The sequence below is a fragment of the Drosophila subobscura genome, chromosome U (assembly GCF_008121235.1).
Source record: "Drosophila subobscura isolate 14011-0131.10 chromosome U, UCBerk_Dsub_1.0, whole genome shotgun sequence".
Lineage (NCBI taxonomy): Eukaryota > Metazoa > Arthropoda > Insecta > Diptera > Drosophilidae > Drosophila > Drosophila subobscura.
Window position 1 is genome coordinate 24733039 of NC_048534.1, and position 10947 is coordinate 24743985.

The window sequence follows — 10947 nt, forward strand, 5'->3', positions numbered from 1 at the left end:
CACACTTTCCTCTTCGTTCTCTAATCTATTTATAGCCCAAAGTAAATCTTATCAATCAGCTGCCGGGGGCTACAATCACGGAGCATAACACGAACTGATTATAGGGCTTAATATTAAATATTCCCCTGGTTTCAATTTAAGGATCAAAGCACACAGGGGCCAGGCCAGCTCCTGCCTTGTTGCGCCTTTTGCAGCCAGCGAGGAACATTAATCAAACTATTAGCAGTAAATTTTCTACTCCAGCCACACACACACACAAAAGCCACCCTAAACACCCACACACACCCACTGGGACAGGGGAGACACACCCCTTTTTGGAGTGGAGTGCGAAAAGATTTCATTCTTCATGGATATGTATTTATGGATCTCTTGGAACATACGCGATAATCACGATAATGCATCCTGTAATCAACTAATAAGGCTCATCCAGCCGCAAGGACACCGAAGGACACACACCAACTCACAACCACCCCACAAGGGTTTCCTTCGCCTGGAAATTGAATTTAACGCGCAATATTTTGTGCATTTTCCATGTTTCCCCCCCACGACTCTGTTCTCCTCGGTTATTATGGACTTCTGCTCGACCCCGTCTCGGGGTGTTTGCCGAAAATGCAATTCATGTGTTTTTGTGTATACAAAAGTTGAGAGTGAAATTTATGGCCATGCCGAGGCTTTCTGGCCCTCAATCGCTGGGCCAAGGGGTGCGCGTTGACTGCGGCCAGCCTCAGTTTTGGGTGGGTAGAGTGGAGTGGAGTGGAGTGGGGGGAGGTACAACTAGTGTAAGTGGCAGAGTGGCGTGTGGCAGGAGGTTACGCTATCAGCATAGAACACATGTCACGAAATGCTCAGAGATGCCACCGAATCGATCAGATAGAGATTCGAAATATGTTGCGATATTCGATACACTTTGATCTGATCTGATTTGATCTCTTTGAGACAGTCCAAACAGGCAGAGAGTTTTGTTTAAGAAGGGATTGACTTTGGATTTAGTGGGTAAAGACACTGACTTACACTAGACTTTGATTATTGTTAGTTTGAGTGGAGCTTAGAGTTGATTTGGAGGGGTGTAAGTGTCTGAAAGGAAGGGAAAGAACTAAACTGAATATAAATCTTAAATTTCCACAACTTCTTGGACTTTCAATTTAATAATTAATGCCTAAATGTTTCACAACCGTTTGCTAACCCCTTGCCAAACATTTGTTAAACATTTCCCTCCTCCAATCATTTGAAATAAATTCATTTCCAGCCATCGCAGGTTCTCAATCAACTTTTGTTCGAGTCAAAGAAACTCATTCTCATCTGTTTTTGTTCCTACCAAAACCATATGCCCCCTATTAGCCACAGCAAATGACGTATAAGCCATAAAAGAAAACTAAATTTGTCTCTGTCGCTCTTTTGGCTTGAGACTGTTTTATTTTATTTTATTTTTTGGTCTTGTCTGGCTTACAATTTACATGAAGGTTTGGACGGGTACAAAGTCGGTTTTGGTTATCAAAACGAAAATTTGTTCGCCGATAAGGCGCTACAAGAAGGGGCCACAAAACACAGCGCCCGGGCAGGGACCGACGACGACGATGACCAACTGCAACTGCAGGCATAGACATAGAAGCAGACGGAGACAGGCAAAGAGAGAGAGATAGAGACTGAGTCAGAGAAAGGTAGAGAGGGAGAGAGAGAGAGACAGAGAGCCAGTTGTAAGTTTTTGAATCTATTCAAATGAGCCCAAGACGCCGCCTGGGCAGAAATTAGGAAAGGTATTAAGATAAAATTGGGTTGGCTGTCCGGGCCGACTGGCTGGGCATACAAAAACACGCCTTGAAATGGCGACCCTGGGCTGCCAGGCAGCTGTGGAGGGAGAGGGAGCTACACTCTGCCTCTCTCTCTGTCTGTGTGTGTGTGTGTGTGTGTGTGTGTGTGTGTGTGCGTGCCGCAGTCGATTGCATTGGCGCCATGTTTATCTAATTTGGGGACATTTATGCATGGCATTCCGCGCGGTTGTTTATAGGTTCGGTTAAACCTGCACTGATAACAGTGCGCGCCCAGGGTCCGGTACCCTCTGACTCACCGACCAACAACACAATAAAAACCCAAACAGAACTCGAGAGCCAAAGAAGGCAGAAGAAGGCAAGAGGCAAAAGGCAGAGAGGCAAAAGGCAGAGAGGCAAAAGGCAAAGGCAAGGTGAGCCGCAAGTCCAAGTCGAGGCTGACAATTAAGCGTCGCGACGGCGTCTTGCCTTACATATACATACGTACATATTTACATACATTTGTACATACATACATACATATATCTCTATACATACGCTTATATTTCTGGTCTGGTTTTTTTGGTTTTGAATTTTTATGGCGGTACCGGGGACACGACTTCGATTCGAAGTCATTTGGCTGTGGCTCTCGCTCTGCCCTGCGCCGCTTATCTGTGGAATGTAACTTAAACTTTAAGGATTATTGCCTACAATAAATTTGCGCGACTCTTTTAAGGCTGTGTAAGTCAATACGTAGGACTCTACCCCGCACCCTAACCCCCCTTTAAGGAGTTAACCCACGCCGCAGCGTATGCTGTATGCCTTGTGTTTCATCATTAGCGCTAATTAAAAGTGTATAAACTTTCACTCTCGCCCAGCTCTTTCTCTCCCTTCTAGGCATTTTTGGACACGTGCCTCGGCTGCTCGATTACCTGTCTGCTAATGAGAGTCCACGAGCCAAAGGATTCATGGCATATTTTTCTCGCTCTCCCTCTTTGGCAGCCTCTTTGGCAGCCTGTCCGTGGCCCTGTCGGTTGGCTCTTGATTTATGACACATCCATTCAATGGTCAGAAGTCATAACACCCACTAAAGCCAAGCCAAGTGGAAGTCTGCTGGTGTCCAAGCACACTTCACTGACTGCCAACATCGCGTGCACTGAGAGAAAATGGGTATGGAGTTGGTAAGTTGAAGATTGAAGCTGGATAAAAGCGAAATTTCAAGGGAAACTTTAATGAAGAAATTCTTCATGGTAGTTTTTGTAAATTTTCTATTTCTATGCGAAAAAGTAGTTTCTGGAATTTATTTTTTGGCTGCAGAAAATACTTTCCCATAGCACAATCTTTCATAGGGGTTCCATTAGTTAATATTCCATTATTTTATCTCAAAATTCCATCAACAAAATTCCCTTAATTCCTATAAACACAAAGAAATATTAATCGATCTCTTTGTGTAGCTCCCCTTCCCATCTCCCCTCTAATCCCTTCCCTCTTTCTTTACTCTTCTTTCTCCCAGTGTTTCTGCGCGTAGAAATCACAACAGCTGCTGTCTGGCCACGCCCCGCCACTGCCCCCAAATGCCAAAACGAGGAACGAGGAACACTCGCATCCAAGAGGCAGTCAGTCGAGCATGTCCTGATGCGATGACGGCGACACTTTTTCCTCTTTTCTTTTTATGCGGTTGTCAAAAATATATTTTTATTGCCACCAAAATGACAACACTTAGCCCGGAGCCCCGAGCCCCGAGGAGCACGACATACTCCCGGATACACCCCGCCATAGTGTCCTGTCCTCTGCTCTCCCTAAGGCTGTCGCAGAGGGCTTCCTCTTTTGCGGGTGTTGACTGTTCGCTCATTCAAATCTTCCGCTTGATTAGGCGCCAATTCCGCACAAAAGCTTTCCTAAGAGCGAGCGAGAGAGGGAGAGGGAGAGCGAGCATGTGGGCGTTGCTGCGCCCTGCAATTATGTAATGTCAGCGTGTGTGTGTGTGTGTGTGTGTGTTACAGGGGGGGTTGGGGGAGGTCTCCTAGGGGTTGTTGCAATTGCTCAAACACTGACGTTACTTTTTTGCTGCCCACGGATTTAGCTTCCAGTAAATTTCACCGAATCGTTACAGTTGCCTCTCGCATTAAACTTAATGACAATATGGACTGGATAATACTTGACGAGATTTTGCTAGCACTAACTCTAGCCCGTACATATGTCAAGGGTTAAATGCCCCTGACAACGCTGTAACCTAAACCATCATCATCATCACAGAAAAAGGGTTCGAACTGCGTCTAAGCCTAAGCCGATGGTGCCCCGAGGCGCCCCCAGCCTTAACGCTTTATCTTCTGCTTTATGTTTTATGATTGCGTACAGCCTCCGACTCAGCCTCAGCCTCAGCCTCAGACCTGGGATTAGCATCTGCTTGGAGTCAGCCTCAGCCTCCGCCTGGCAACCTCAGGGCTGTGCTGCTCCTCCTGGCAGACATCTTTCATCGTCTTCTGCTTTTCATGGGGCTACCCAAGTTTTGTTAGTCAACTTTTGCCGGTGCTCTACAGACGAAGTAGGAAGAGAGGAAACAATATTTTCGGGTATATTAGTTGTAGGGGAAAGAATGTGCCAGAGGTGTAGGAAAAGCACATAGAGCAAGCTCTCAGATTTTGCTCAGAATTAGAGAGAGTTAGAGTACATTTCAAAGAGATATTTTCATGTCTGCCCCTCAGTTTGTCTCTGATTTCAATCTGCAAGAACTATATAAAATTGGTAAATGTGTTTGCCTAATTCATTAATGTTTTGTGCGCTCAACTAATAATTTCTTTATATGTAAAACTTAAGCTATGAAACAGCTTAAATTTTAATGAGTTTTTGACTCAACAAAGTTTTTATTTGAAGGAAATTAAATACCTAGAATCGTTATCAAAGCATTAAACTATTCTTCTAAGTTTCCAAGTTCTTCCTTGAAGAGTTGCACTGAATTTATAGTTATGGAAAAGTTTTCACTAAGTCAATGAAAATATATGGAAATTGAAAGTAAAGTTTCTAAAATTATTGATGCGACTTGTTGGCATTTTTAGGCTGTATTTTGTGTCTTGTCTAAACTCAAAGACGCTTTGCATTTTCTATGAATTTCTTTCGATTTTGTAGCACCCTTTGCCAGTCGCCTAGGCCCATCCACGTACACAATTCTTAACTTGTCCATTGTTATTGCCAGCGTTGTTGTTGTTGCTCCTGTTCCTTTTCCTGTTCCTGTTGTTGTTGCTGTGCACTTTTGTTCACCATTTTGGTTCGTGCCCCGCGCTGTCGTAGTAGTTCTTCTTGCCACATTTCACCTACTCCTCGCAGCCCTCGCTTTTTCTACTCTGCATAAATTTCCCCTTAAGAATTGTCGTTGCTCACACAAACACACACACACACACACAGCTACAAAAGGGGCAAGCAAACACACACACACACAAGCACACATAGACAAACAAAAGCTCTGGTGGCAGGTGCCGGCAAAAGGGTAGCAAGTGCCAGTGGTGCAGGTGGACGACAGTCGCTAGAAAAGAGGGGTACAGAGGGGTAGCTGGGGGCTTGAGTTGGGTGTTTGAAGATTTAAGGGTGGGGGTATGGTTGGGTGGGTGCTGCGGCAGGGTAGACAAGTTGCAGGCAACGTTTGTTGTGTTTTGTACAATTTTTTTCCTTTGTTTGTTGGTGCCTGTGCCCCCCTGGAAACAGGCAAAGCGCTTGCCGCCATTTTTAATATGGCGCACAGCAAACACCCAAACATACACACAGCAAGAACACACACAGAGAGCGAACACCCATACAGCTGCGGTTAAAATTATAGCACTGAAGGCGAAGACCAATTGGTACAAGGTGAGCCTCATGGATCAGCAGAGACGAATAGGATAGGATTTTCCTATTTTTTTAAATTTTCTACAATTTCTGGTAAATGGTAGAAGAGATTAAAATGCATCAATGCATTCAATTGATCTTGGTAATCTTTTAGCATTCGTTGGCCGATTTTTAGCAGTGGAATATTTTATTGTAATAGTTATTTCCCTCTCCTAAGGGCAACAAGTCCTCCACAGTGTGGGGCTCAATCAATTTCTATAAACTATACAGTTCCTCTTGGTGGTATTTTCGATATACATATTGAAGTATTTTAGAGACCTCTAAAAGCAGAGTTATTCAACAGAAAAAAGAACGACTAACTTTAAAACATATGTAGAATTTCTTACCCATTTTTTTGATCTTTCCAAAACTAGTTAAATGATACGAATAGTTTAATCAATTATTTCTGCATACTCGAAGAAGCTTTCTACCACTATTATGTACTACCATTTTCACCACGACTGTGTAGCTGTATCCCACTTGTGCGGTAGTGTGAGTATTCATGAGGAGAACTCGACTTAAAGGTACGAAAAAATATATCCTTTCGTTTTGTGCCCTTTTTGCATTCATGCCCTGTGGCTGCCTTTTTACTTTTTATGAGTTTGTGTTTGTGTGTGCTACCCTCTACCCCTCTTGCAGGCTGCCACCCTGTTCGTGGCTTTCTCCACTTTTTCTTCTTCTGCCGACTGTAACTCCTTCGTTGGCTGCCTCCTTTTTGGGATTTGCATATAAACCACTTGCAAATGTATGCGCGCGCACAAACACTCGTACACAATCGCAACACACACACACACGACTACACTTTTGCTATTTGCATTGCGGCACCACCACAAGGGCGAAAGAGAGAGCTAGAGAGAGCGAGATAGCTAGAGGGAGAGCTTTACCGTCATATAAATTTTCGATTGATATGCAAACTTAAAAGGAACCGCAAAAATTATGCTCCACTGAGCTGCTGCCGCTGCTGCTGCTGCTGCTGCTGCTGCCGCTGCTGCCGTAGCGGTGGACGTTCTATTTCTGCACTCACTGTATATATTTCTGGATGTGTGTGTGGGCGTGTGGGAGCTGAGGCTTGTGTGTGGGAGTGGAGGTGTGCACCATGTGGGTTGGCTAAACGTGAGTGGGTGGATTGAGAACTCAGGGGGAGGCTCATTGATGGATATGCAAGAATGATAAATAGTGGAAATGTTTCAATAGTTGAGGAACGATAAATAGTGAAAAAGTCTTCTCTAACTATTGCATAGTTATAGTAAAATCCCATAAATACCATATGATAATTGTAGAATAATTGGTCATATAAAATCTCCACTACAAGCTACCAAAATGAGGATTTTCCAACTATCGCCAAGAGCAACTCTCGCTCCTAAGGACATGTACACACATCAGCATGCCACATGTGCCTGTTCCTGTGGCCCATCTGCCCGTATCTCCCTCGTTTCCCCCTCTCTCTATGTGCACAACTTGGCCATGTTATAAAAATTCAACAAGCTGCCTGCTGCCTGTGCCGTCTAAGGCCAGGGAAGGCCACCGAAGCCAGCTTACTTCGGGCCATGGCAAATAGCTCTGGTGGCCCCCAAACCACGCTCCCTGACTGCGGGCTGGAGCTGGCTGAGGGAGTGGTCCAAAATGGAGGCTGGTGCAAAGCCAGTGCCCGAAAGCGGCAGCCCAACTAAAACCCGCTGCTTAAACATTTAACAAACTGCAGGCCAAAAGCTCGACAGGCCGCGCTTGACTGACAGTTGACTGCCGTTGTTCGATGTTGCAATTGTTGCATTTGTTTGCTGGTTGCTGGTTGTTGCTGTTGCTGCTGCTGTTGTGGCTGTTGCATATTCAAATTCTGACGCACAGAGCACAACCAAATGAAATATATTTTCCAATCAAATTGAAATGCAAACATGTGCAACGATTGTGGCCCCCGTGACGCAGAGCGAGAGAGAGTGCTGGATGGATAGATGGATGGCACTGCCTGTGCCTGTGCCACTGCCACTGTTCGCTGCTCCATGTGGATGCCCAAAATTGGTATTGAAAAAGTCATGGATAACACAAAAATTGCATGCTGTGTGACTTTGAATGACAGATGAGTTTTACTTGCGGCAACAGGAAGCTGCAGCAGCAGCAGCCGAAAATCGTAGCAACTAAAACAACAAACTGTTGGCAATGAAAATGTCGCGCACACGCGTTGGCCCAACAAAAAAATACCCAAAATCGAATGAAGAAAATAGTCAACAATTTGACAGCTGGCAAAAGTGGCAGCGGAGACGTGTGGCAAATGGGGAAAACAACAACAACAATGACGAATGTGTGTGTGCGTAAGTGTGTGGGCGTAGCACAATGCCAATGGAAACTTAATTCAAAATCAACAATAAATAAGGAAAATATGAAAAGGAAAAACAGTTTGACAGGAAAAATGAAGTAATAAATACCCTGAAAAGCAGAGAGAAAAGAAAATAAGCGGAAGGAATTTAAGGGAAGAATTTATAGTAATTATTTTAGGCATAAATTTAAGGGCAGAAATGGTCTAAATTTGATACGAAATTTGCTGATTTATCGGTACAACAAAATGTGTGCTGGAAGAATCATCCTTAAAAGAAAAGTTGCCTATAAAAATGCTTCATAATTCCATCTTTACATCATTAGCAAACTGCCATACTGCCGCCGTTTCGAAGAGTATCTAAAATGGCGAAAAGCCGGAAGGAAGTTGCCAGCGTCACAAGACGTTGACGTTGACTTTGACGTTGTGTCGAATGGGAAGCTAGTAGAAACTCCGCCCTAGAACCTCCGACCAGAACCTCTGGTTCGAGCCTCCGCCTAGAACCTATTCTATGCCCTAGAACCTCTTCTCAACCTCTGCCCTGCCATCCTGCATACCAAAGTCGATGAATGAGGAGCCAAAAACCGAAACAGAAGTGAGCCAAAACCGTAACAAAACTGAAACCTTTACAGCACCGCTCAACGTTGTGTCGACCTTTGGGTTACCGTTTTTGTTTTTGTTGTTGTTGGTACTGGTGTTGGCCTAACTGACTGACTGACTGACTGACTGGATGGCTCTGGTTCGGGCCCTTGCTCTGACTGGGATGGCTGACTGGGCTCTGGCTGCTTCCGCTTTTTACGTTCATTGCCTCTGCCACAATTTTAATTTTCCTAATGGATATCGATCCCGGAGTCGCAGTCGGAGTCGTCGTCGTAGTCGCAACAACAACAACTGCCTGGCTGGCTGGCTGGCTGACTGGCTGGCTGGCTGGCGAAAAGGATAATAGACTTCTTTATTGTGCATGCGACTCTATAAAAGTCAACTCCTGGACTTTGTTGTACTCCGTGCTACGCCGCCGCTCCGCCAGACTATTCTGTGGCACTGTGCGTGGGGGTTGTGTGTCGCAGGTTGTTGGTGGTGGACACACAATCGAGGCCAGACACACACACACACACACACACAGAGAACGTTGCATAAATACTTAAGCAACAACCTCACACAATAAATAATCTGCTACGTCATGCAAAAGGGAAACTCCAAGGGAAGGAGTTCGTTCCATCGAGCTCCATCCTTCAAGGAGGGAGCTTCGTGGGAGGAGGGTTGGAACAGACATTGAAAATTAGATTTCGAACAGGCTCAGATAACTCTTTCCCCCCTTCGCTTTGTGTGTAATCCGACCGCAGCTACACAAATTGCAAAATGTTTATTTGAATTTGTCGTTTTTGCAGCTGCCGCTGGAGGCCCGCTAAAGTGCGAAAATTAAATGAGCCACAAGTCAGAGGTGGGTAGGATCCAGCATTCCACATGTCTATCTCCACTCTGCTCTGCTCTGCTTTCCTCTGCTCTGTTTGTGTAGGTGTTTTCTCTGCTTTTCCTGCTTCTATTTACATACATTTTCGCCTGGTTTTCCTTTTTGGCAAATACCAATCTGGCAGTAGCTTCCAGCTGCCTCCAGGTGCCAAATGAGCAGCAGCACATTGAAAATTGCCTAAACCAGCATTTTGTTCGAATTTGTGTTTATATTTACACAGCAGATAAAACAACATTAGCCTGGGCATACGGAATGGGATGACTGCTGGTTGAAGAAGTGTTTTTTTTGGCAAAACGAAAGTGAAACTTAAGATTTGTTGGATTGCAAATATTTTAATTAGAAGGAGGAGATGTGAGCGATTATTGTGTGAATGAATTACACACATAAGGAAACTCTGAAGAACTTTTCTGATACATTACATATGTACATATGAATGGTTTGATGGTTTTTGAATGGTTAAAACATGAAACAAGTTTTCATTACCTTTACCTGTAAATCTCTTCATCTGAAAATTAATCTGTGGTCTATTCACTGTTACTGTTCAATGATTAATAGTCAAAGCAGCTACAAAATCTTTTTTATGTCGTTAAAACGATGGAAATTATATAAATAATGTCCACAAAGATGTCTTTTTGATTTCTCACATTCCTTTCCAATTTGAGTTTCTGCATCAGGATCTTCCTTCTACTTAATGCTTAATTATTACAACTTCATGATTCAATTAGCTTCAACTTTAATGATTTTACCATTTGAGCTTCCATGCCCCTTTCAATAGTTGATTTACCATTAAATTTTCCATGTCTCCTATTCACCTTTAACTTCCCATCTATACCAACACCTTGCAACCTCAAGTTGACCCTTCAACAGCAACAGGCAGCCCTGGAACACGTTTCACTTAAACCAGTTTATCCCATCTCTCACTCATTACCAACTAACAATCACAATTAGAGCTATCAGAGCGGCTGTAACCCTCTTCCAGTGAGAATTTATGCTGCCAACTTATGCAATTAAGTCCAGAACGGGGAGTCAGCAGAGAAGTAGAGACAGAAACAGAGTCAGAGTAAAATGAACTGTCAGTTAAGCTTCACCTGGTGGCGCTCCATCACAACTAAAACATAAACCAGCATTAAAGTAAGGCAAGAGCGGGAGATCGAGACACAGTCCAGAACAATCCAATTCCATTTCAATTAAAAGCGAGCCACAGAACAGAACTATTTCCAAGCCAAGCCAACAAGTGGAGCCACACTATTTGGTGTTCCTCTACTCGTCTACTCCTCTATCTCTCTATGCCTGGCCACCCCAATCGATGTCGATATGCGAGGAATCGTATGCCGGGTCGGGCAGCCGGCCAGCCAGCCAGGCAGCTTGAGTGACATGTCCTAATTCGTAAGCGTTGACTTTTACCGGCATTTCAATTAACCCAATTAATGGACGGGGACCTAATTAAATTTTGAATTCATGTTGCGACTGCACACAGACACACACACCCACACGGTGGGAGAGCGAGCAGAGAGAGAGAGAGAGAGAGAGAGTCCACACAGCCACAGAAACATCAGTCAGCTGTT